Here is a 10,877-nt window from a genome sequence, read left to right on the forward strand (position 1 = left end):
TAGAACATTAAAGCTTCCAAAAAAAAAATAAAAGTCTTAATAATAAAAGGATATCTATTTATATTTTTTATCAGCAGATATATTTATACAAAATTATAAATGAAGTATTTAGGTAATCTCTATACATAGTAAGCTAGATAGAAATTTTTAAGTGATCTCTGTACATAATAAGATAGATAAAAGTTTATAAAAAGTGAGCAAATATATATTCTAAATTTATTTTATTTTTAATTGATTGAGATCTTCAATAAACTCTTTTACGCTATCATATTAGGAAGTAAGTTTTAAAAAAAGGTAGTAAGTTTAATCGTAACTCAAACTCACAAAATCTAGTTATAAGATGATAATTGTCTCAACTTATCTACTTTAAATTGATTTTTTTTCTAGCCTATGTGAGATATCCAACACATATATCTCACATGAGGCATGCACACATCGAACACGGAAGGAACTAAATATTTGTGAAAAGTCGATAGGTGACACAATAAATTTAACAAACTTTATTGAAATATTAAAAAGTTAATTTAAATATAACTCATATTCCCAACTAACTTATAAAATTAAATTTATTTTCATTATATATTATAAATTAGCCTATGAAGTGAATTTGAGATGTTTAATTCTTTAATCTCACCAAAATATTTAAATTTGTGATACATTATATGAAACTTTAAACAACTTTTTAGACAAAATACATTCAAAGTATTGAACATTAGTTATGAGATTGTCCACTTTATATTGCTTTGTTTTTTTTGTTTGGATCCAAAATCAACGTTATATCCTTTATCCTAAAAAACCTATCCATCTTCTTACTCATCATATCCTCTCCATACTCTATATAGGATATTTATCTATTATAACTATTAGATTCTATATTATAATTATTTTTAATGTACATAATTATTATCAAATTTATTTTTATTAATATAATATAATATAATTTTATTTTTTTTAGGTTTTATAATTGTTTTATAAACTCAATTAACTACTTATAATAAAAGAATCACTTAGATGTCTGACGTCTCATGTTGGTCATAAAACTTTTCGAAGATGATCCATCCAATTAATGATAGCTGCAAGACACAAACGAAATTAAACGACATCAACATAACGAATGTAACTTTAAGTATAAGAAATCTACATACTATTAAAATTCGTCCACTTCTTGGACGACCTGTATAATGCTATCAACACCCGGGTAGGTAACTTAAATGGAAGTTGATAAAAAACAACCAGAATCGACTAGTCTAGCGGTGACATAGATGACCTCGATCAGGTACCAAGCTGGGTCGGATTTTGGGTCCAATGAAAAGAAAATTTTGTTCGCTCTTCTGTATCATAAAAGTAATCTCAGTCGTCTGGATTTACGAATATTTTGAAGTATTTTTCTTTGAAGTTTTTGTATGAGGTTGTGAAAGCTACCAAAACGAACATTCCCCGATCGGCTTGTTAAGGATAATCAACTCACATGAGTGCTCAGACGAGTACTATAATAAAACAAAAATGACTGCAATGTGGGAATAAGCCTAAAAGAACTCAGAACACCTGAAGGGCCGCCCACGAGTTAGGGTGCAGTTGGGTCAGAGCGACATTGAGGATCCGAAGGACCCCTATAGTAAAATCATCGAAAGGTAGGATAATATGCAGGTATGAAAAAAAGGTATTATAAACAAAAAGAAATATTGGGGTGCATTTTCCGGACCATGACAAAATTGATCGGTGTGACCACAAATATCAGCCATCACCGCATCCGAAGGACAGTCGCGTTTTATAAAAGCAATCTTAGATAAAACTTTATCTAAACCATTGGAATCCCTAAAACTAGTAGGGATATTTAAAACACGGGAGTCAACCCACTCATATCTCGGACCTTCAGACGTCCGATCGACTTAATGGTCTGAACCACTCACTTCCCCCCACTATCAGATGCAGTGCGAGTGACCTCAGAAGACTCGACATTATAACATTATTAGAGTTATCGAAAGAGGAAGAAGACATCATTAACCTGAATAGCATAAGAAGAACGAAAGAAAATGGGAAGACTCGACACTCGAAACTCTCAGTATACTTTTTCAAATTAGGGAAAGCGTAAACTCTACTTCCTTCAAATGTCACCCTATTTATAGAAAACTAAACATGAGAGAGATTATTGTGTCTTCGTTCGGAGCCATTAGATCTACCCTCATCCAATGGTTAACATTACTCAGAATATGAAATGACACCACATCTCATCAGTTCAGAATATTTGATCAAACAGTGCCCATTCAAGCGACGATTTTTTTCTTAAAAAGCAAACGTCACATCCCTTCCAAACATTTAATGCACCTCGTCAACGCATCTCACCTCAAGAACTGTAATGGTTGTATTCGACTCTTCAGAAATTAATTTCCTCGAGCCTAGGGGACAAGTGTATCGGTCGGTACCAAACGGACCAGACTCGGTCCCTATGACCGACCGCCTAAGTTAAAGGACATAAACGTGATAAGTAACAACAATTATGATGGCGTTGAATGAGTTAACCCACACTCTAAAATATATGGAAAATATCTTTAACGTAACAGATAAAACTGACTAAACTAAAAGATACACCCCATATATTAAGGAATTGCTATGCATATCAGTTAAGCAACTGATATTTGGCCCATAAGGGTCAAGGCCCATCAAACAAGTACTATAAATAGAGCCTTTTGAGAAGAAGTAAGGTACGTTTTTGATATTCCACTAAAATACACCTAAATCAGAGCACTGACTTGAGAGTCAGAGTGCAATCGCAGGTACCTACGACCGGTCGAGCATCAGTATTGGAGGAAGGAGTCTTAAAGAAGCAGGAAGATCACTAACATGTCAGCAATCCTACATCCAGTTACAGGTACTATCTGGGGCCCTAGCCTATACAAGTACAATAAAAAAAAAATTGTTTATTTTATTAAAAAAAACACTTATTTCAAAAAAGTGTAAACAAACTTACCCAATCTAAAAAAATAAATAATAATACTTTACTAGTAAAATCACATGTGTTACTCATTATGTTTATTTAATATTTAACTTTTTAAATGTATTGTGTCATACAAGTAATGAAGAAGGCTAGAGAATTTATCCAAACTAAGTTCCACAACTTTTCGATGTGGTATGCTATATATTCTTAACACAATTCCAATTATCAAAGATCAGTTTATTCCCCACCTGAGAAATTCCAATTTTCTCTTTTCTTTGATGAGTGGCTTGGCTGGATATTAGCATTGACAATAGTTGATTTATGAAAATAAAAGGTAATCCAATTTTAGAAAAATTATATACTTTGATTCTTAGTCATGTTTTTGAGTACTGGAAAAGCCATGATCCACTTCATACCCTCACTTTAAAGAGATGTTATTCAAAAGTTCTAGGAATCTTATATTATCTAATATTTTTTGTCTTGGTTTCACCATGTTATTCATAGTGCAAAATTGAAACTAGTAGCAATTATATTGTGGAGTGCTTGGAAATGAATATTCTTTTTGAAGATAATAAGTGGAGCTTATTATGTCTACAAGCCTATGTGGCTAACCAATGTAGAACTTTATTGAGAAAGTAATGCACATATCTACACACATATACAGTTTGTTATTTTAGTTTTTGTAAAATCATATAGAAGAATAATTGACAAAATCCTATATCTCACCAACACTGGACCTGATATAACTTTTGTTGTCCAACTCCTTAGCCAATTTGTTCAAGAACCTACCGTTCATCATCAACAAGTTGTGTAACATATTCTATACTACATCAAAGCTAATCTTGCGCATGGGTTATTTTTTAACAATGAATCTGAAGTTCACATTAAGGCCTTCAGTGACTCAAATTGGGTACCACCGACTATTGCATTTTCTTAGGCTACTCTTTTATTTTTCTGGAAAACAAAGAAACAACACACTGTTTCTCGATCTTCTTCTGAAGCAGAATACAAAGTGTTCCTGTTGGTTGACTCGATTACCTTCGTATGTCTACGACGATCACTCGCCTTAATCTCTTTGCCTTCGTTCGTGCTTTCCTGCGATCAAACACCTGAAATTGCAAAGACAAAGAGGCGCCCTAGAGGCCGTTTGCACTCCGACGCTCAAGTCAGTACTGGGGCTAGGAAGCACCAAAACACTTAGCCGTAAATCTCTATGAAATATGTGTGTGTATTTGCGTAAATATTTTGTACCTTATTAGGTTTGATACTACCCTTTATATACTCTAGGGTTTTCGCTATTTTCGCTACCCGCATTTAGGGTTTTTGAGGGCATGCCTTAGCGCCACTATCACCCACTCTTAGGGCAATCTAACACGTAAGGCTCCCTTACTAGAGTGCAACCTCTGACGGGATGAACGCCTGGGTACCAACTTGTGCACCTAATCTCTGGGGCCATCCGTCCTGGGAGTGCCCTAGTTGTTCACGTGCCATGCATGCAGCTTATCCCTGGAACGTAACCCTCACGGGCCTTAGCTCTTCCAGTGGCTTTTTACTTGTGCTATGCCTGAACGCGTCATTCACACCACACGCATGGACCCCTTGTGATCTAGGCTTCTCCCTACTGATAATTGGTGTGTTGTCTGTGACCCACCTCTCGTGGCCCAGCTCTACTATTTGAGTCACCGATGTCTGATGTCACATCGCCCTTACTCTATTGTTGAGGACACATCAGCACATTCTGGTGATCGACGTCTAACCACTCTTCGACACCCTGACTCGTGTCGCTTGTGGGACACTGGCCCATGCCGCTTGTGGGGCCCAGCTTACATGGCCCACCATTACTAGCAGTCAACGATGTCCGAGGACTGGTCGGTACACAGAGCACTTGCGGCTACTGCTTGTGAACTACAATGGATCAGCTAAATACTTTGTGACCTTCCTATACAAACACCTGATCCTGCTACTCTTTATTGTGATAATCAATCAGCTCGCCACATAGCTCATATTCCTAGCTTTCATGAAAGAACAAAACACGTTGACATTGTGACTACAATGTGATTCATGAGAAAATATAGGACAAACTCCTACATCTCCTACCTATTCAATCTTCTTATCAACTAGCGAACATGTTTACGAAAACCCTACAACGGGTTCCCTTCCACAATTTTGTGAGAAGCTTGGTACGATGAATATACATCATCCAGCTTGAGGGGAGGATATTGAGAAAGTAATGCACATATTCGTACATATTCACGCATATACAATTTGTTATTTTAGTTTTTGTAAAACCCTAAAAAAAGGGGAACGTCTCTTTATTGTAAGTGTGATATACAATAACAAAAATAAAAACAGAGTTTCTTTTTACCTTGTTGCTTGCTATTCCTTCTTCTTCTTCTCCAATCGTTGCTACTTACATTCCAGGAAGCCATCAGGTTTCCTCCCTTCTTCTTCTTCTTTTTGAAACACACAAAAGGCTCAAATCTTTGTTTAAGTGTTTTCTTATGCACATATGTTTTTACCCTTTTGCCACTCTATCACTTTACTACTTTACTTTTTTCTATCTTTTTCTATAGGATATTGAGAAAGTAATGCATATATTCACACATATACAATTTGTTATTTTATTTTTTGTAAAATCCTATAAAAAGAGGAACATCTCTTTATTATAAGTGTGATATAGAATAACATAAATAAAAATATAATTTCTTAATAAAAAATATTAATAATAATAATAATAAAATAAAAAAACTCTATTTTTATTTCTGTTATTACATATCACATTTACAATAAAAATATATTCCTTTTTATAGAGTCTTACAAAAATTAAAATAACAATCGATATATATGTGAATATATACAAATATGTGCATTATTTTTTAATAAACTTCAAGCTTTAGAATCCAGTAATTAATTCTCTTATTATTAACATTTTGCTTTAAGAATCTAAAACTATATCTTATAATTACACTTAAAATTTTTAACCACTATATCAACAAAATTGGTTTCTACAAGAGATTATCTTACCACTTTCTAAATCTACCTTTGAAATCTTTTGTTAAATTAAATGTGGATGGAAGTTTATTGCCTTAAGTAAGTATCTCATGTGTGGGGTGATATTATGGTGGAATTACTTGCAACATGGTTTTTTTTTTAATTAATGGGCAATGGGATTTTTATTTTATCAATGGGTTCTGTCATAGTCGAGACCATCCTCCCAATGGTGTTTATATTAATTTATATATTTTTAGATTTTTATATTAATTTCAAACAATAATATACAAATGTATATTATAGACTGAAGAATTACATGTATTAAGTAAAATCAATGAAGCATTGCATCAACATATTTTCTTTGTATATTGTGTTAGTGTTGGAATTATGTGTATAATTAGATAACAAAGGGATACATTTTGTATTATTCCAATAGAAAATACATTTTTTTTTTGTGAAAATAGTAATATCATAAAATTGCAGCAATGAAAGAAAAACACTATCAGACATAAGAGTTTGAACAAGAGAGTCATTTTAGAGTTGAAAGATAAAAAGACAAATTAGAAAAACAATAATAAAAGAAGATAAAACTTAACAGAAAGAATTACTAAAAAAATTGTCGTATAAATTTGAAGAAAATGTTAAAAGCTGTTGTCACACTAACTAAACAACCAACAAATAAACAAATTTGAATTCTTGATGTTATATGTTTTATAATTTAAATGATTTACTCTTTTTTTTTTTATTAGTTATGAGTGTCAATGTTATTAGAAAATTTAACTCAATCTAGATAAGTTTTAATTACTATGATATTATTTTAATAAATTAACTTTAAATCTAATTCAACATATCATAATTGATGTAAGATCTTTAAGACGAACGCACATGATCGACCGACCGTATGCGCAATAAATGTAAGGGTATTTATGTGACAAGCTAAGGTGGTTAAGATACACCTTCGAAGAATAAGGAATATGCGTTTAAAGAAGATATGTTTCTCGGGTATTCCGGAGCACGACTGGCAAGACATATCCATAACCATCCTGAGCCCAAGGGATAGAAAGCCCATTAGGCAATCCTATAAATACTGTGCTCAAGCCAGAGAAAGGTACGTTTTGATTCACTTACTAAACCTCACTTAGAATCTCATACTTACCCGACAGTGCCTGGGCCCCATCTCTCCACTCAGGTACAAAAGATAATATTAAAAATGAATTTTATAAATAATATGAGTTTGTAATTATAGTCTAAATCCTAATTATTACACCATAAATCCTAAATTAATCTTAAACCATAAATCCTATGTTAGTTTATGATTTATATGCTATGTTAGTGTATGATTTATATGATTCAATCGATTGAAAATTAACGTAAATTTATAAGACAACTTATAAGAAAAATGAAGTTCGAAAGAGAAAAAAAAAATATATAAAAAAAATGCAATGTATTACACGAGGTTGTGAAATATCGTATAAATCTCCTTCACGTTGATTCAAGTTGAAAATATAACTTTATCATAACTCCAAGAAATTTGAGAAAAGTTATCCATAAAAAATCATGAGTGAAAAAGGCAAGATAATTTTAATTTAAAAAAAAAATAATTTAAACACATTAAAAGAATAAAATCTTACATCTAATAAATAAAAGTGACTATGAAACTACAAATTATTTTGTACGCATTAAAATTATTTTTCATCCAGATGAATAAAATAGAAGGATATTAATAATTTTAATTAAAAAAATGGAAGAAAACGAGAAATATTAAATGAAATTTTATTTTTGAACATTTAATTTGCAGATAAAAGAAATGAAGATAAACAGATTTTTAACCAAATCCTTCCACATGTATATGTATAGATTTGGAAGTAAACATATTTTTTATGCCTCTGCCTTCTCTTTTTTATTATTGTTAAAAAATCAAATAATAAATTATTATACACACGATGATGTATTTTCTTTTAACAAACTATATAACCTAATACCAAAAATATTTAGTAGAAAGATGATGATTATGATACCATCTTTTATTAAATAATAATAATAAAATGAAATATTGGCTTCATGAATATTGTTTAATTAAAATATATTAATTTAAATATTTTTTATATTATATTACTTAAATAATATAAATATACAGTGTATCTTTCGATATCTTGATATCTCTCAATATCCTTTTACGACAATCTCTCAATATTTTCTTTAAGAAAACTAGCAAAAATACAGGTGTAATAGTGTTTGTGTATTTGCATTTTCTATTTAATTATTTATATATAATTATGTTTAATATTAAAATATTATATATTAAATAAGATTTATTAAAACTAAATCCACCAATTAAATATACAATTGAGAAAAAAATATTTTAATAATTTTAGTATCACCGTTATTACATCCAAACAAATAAAAATATATGATTGCAATCTTTCAATAAACATATTTTTCTTTTATATAAAATAGTCAGTAGGAATAAATAAATAAACACTTTTGTTTCCATCTTCCTCTTTGTGCTTTCTTCTATGGGTTTTTTTTATCCCTTTGGATTAATGAAACATGTCAATAAGCTTAATAAAACATTTATCTTTTTTTAGTTTGAAAGGCTTAAAAAAATTATCTTTGTAAATAGAAAAGAAGTGGTTAATGGTTAGTGTTTATAAAACAATCATTTTAGTGATTTTAATAAGAAAAAAAAAACATTTGAGTCTTTAATAAAAAGAAAAAAAGAAAAAGAATTTAGGAGAAAATAGTGAAGAAATAAACAATGACGCGTGAATATTTGAAAGACAGAAAACAAAACTTTGATAGTTTTATAGTGTTTTCTGAACAAAATTTGAGAAACTTACTCGTTTGAAAGTGGAGGAAACAGTTTTAATTCAACCAAGGAACCAAATTTCATGCGCTTGAAGACGACAACGGTAAATCAATACAAAAACTATATACAAAATCATATATACAAAAACGTAATACATATAAAGAAGTTGGAACAAAACCAGAAAAAGAAAATGAAGATGAATATTGTAAAAAAAAAAATATATATATATATATATATATACAATAAAAAACAATTGAAATATCATAAATTATTTTTTAAGAAACTTAAATTTAATCAAGTCATAAATTTAATTATTTTGTAATAATGGATTAACATATATAAAAATAGTAACTTTATGGGAAAGATATCGATTAACAAACTAAAAACTTTGAAAATATTACAAAATCACAAATATATTCATAATATTTAGTCCTTATTAGTTTTTAACATTTTCTAAAATATAAATTAATAATTTAAAATAATACATAATAATAAAAATTATTAATATAATAAAATATTTTAACATCATCATTTTATTATAATACAATACCTAATTCATATTTCTAAAGGATTTATTTGTTATAATTTTTGATTATATCAAATAAATATATGATATATGCAACTTAGAAACTAAAATAGTAATTTGTCATACATCTTTTATTATCCCAGTTACCTTTAATTTAAACATAACCACAAAACATGGTAACTTGTTTAATAATATCGCAATTTATCATCATCAATTGATATACACTTTTTTACCATATTGATAGAACAAAATTACCCTCTTTTGTTGATAATTAGTTTTGATGGATACAAGTGACTAATAATCTTCATGTGAGATTTTTTTCCCAATTACATTTTATTTATCTACAAGATTTAAATTTGAAATTATATTATTGCATAGTGTTTATAATAATATAATAAAAAGATAATTTTTTGTACACAATTTCTTACAATTTTATCTTTTAAATAATTATTTTTATTAAATTTAAATAATTATAAGAATAAAAAAAATCATCTGCACAAGAAAAGAATTACTTACAATAAAACTCAAAAAATATTATTTTATAATTAATTTTAGGAAAAATCATTTTATAATTTAAGAATATATTTTCATTTCAATAATTCTATAATTTTTCTTTTCAAAATTTAACAATTTATATTTTAATATATTAAATTTATTATTTAATAAATAAAAATAATTTATATATTTATGTATAACAGTTAGATATATACATAATCCTTGTATTAGTTAATTAAAAAATTAAAATAAAATATTATAAAATTTAGATATATTTTAATGAAATAAAAATGTAAATACATTTTTATTATTATAGCTACGGAACATGGATGATCTGTATATCTGTATTTTTTATTTTTATTATATATATATATTTATTTAAATAAAATATAGATTTATGTGTATTCATATTTTTTAATTTTTTTCATAAATTTATGTGTATTTGTATTTTATAATATTTCGTAATGTATTTGTATTTTATAGTATTTGTGTGTATCTGTATTATTTGACAATGATGAGTATCAAATATTTAAATATTTGACAATACTGTACTTATTATTTGACAACGATGAATATCAAATATTTAAATATTTGACAACACTAAATTTGTGGATCTATATGGTTAAATATTTGACATCATCTGCGTATTTATTTTTTAAGATTAGCAAATGAGAATACTCTTATTGTTAATTATATATATAAAATATTCATATACATACTAAAAATAAATGAAACAATTTTTTATTGTTCATCATCTCAAAATAAACAAAGATTTAAATATGATACAGAGTATTATCAAATAATGTAGATACAAAAATATTCTCAAATACTATAAAATAAAAATATATTGTCGTAGATACATATAAATTTATGATTTTTTCTAAATATGAATACATAGATGTTGTCACTTGTGTTTTCATTAATTTTATAATAGTTATTTTAAAAATTATATTGAAAATTTAAAATTATTAATAAATCAGTTTGATTTGAAAAAATAATTGAAATCAAATATAAAAATCAATTATTTAAGTTAGATTTATGTAAATATAGAGAATGCATGTGTTTTTATTATTATAATAATATGTAGCATAAAAAATCGCAAATAACGGCAAATGGTTAAC

Source organism: Phaseolus vulgaris, chromosome 5 (assembly GCF_051622355.1).
Source record: "Phaseolus vulgaris cultivar YP4 chromosome 5, ASM5162235v1, whole genome shotgun sequence".
Taxonomy (NCBI): Eukaryota; Viridiplantae; Streptophyta; class Magnoliopsida; order Fabales; family Fabaceae; genus Phaseolus; species Phaseolus vulgaris.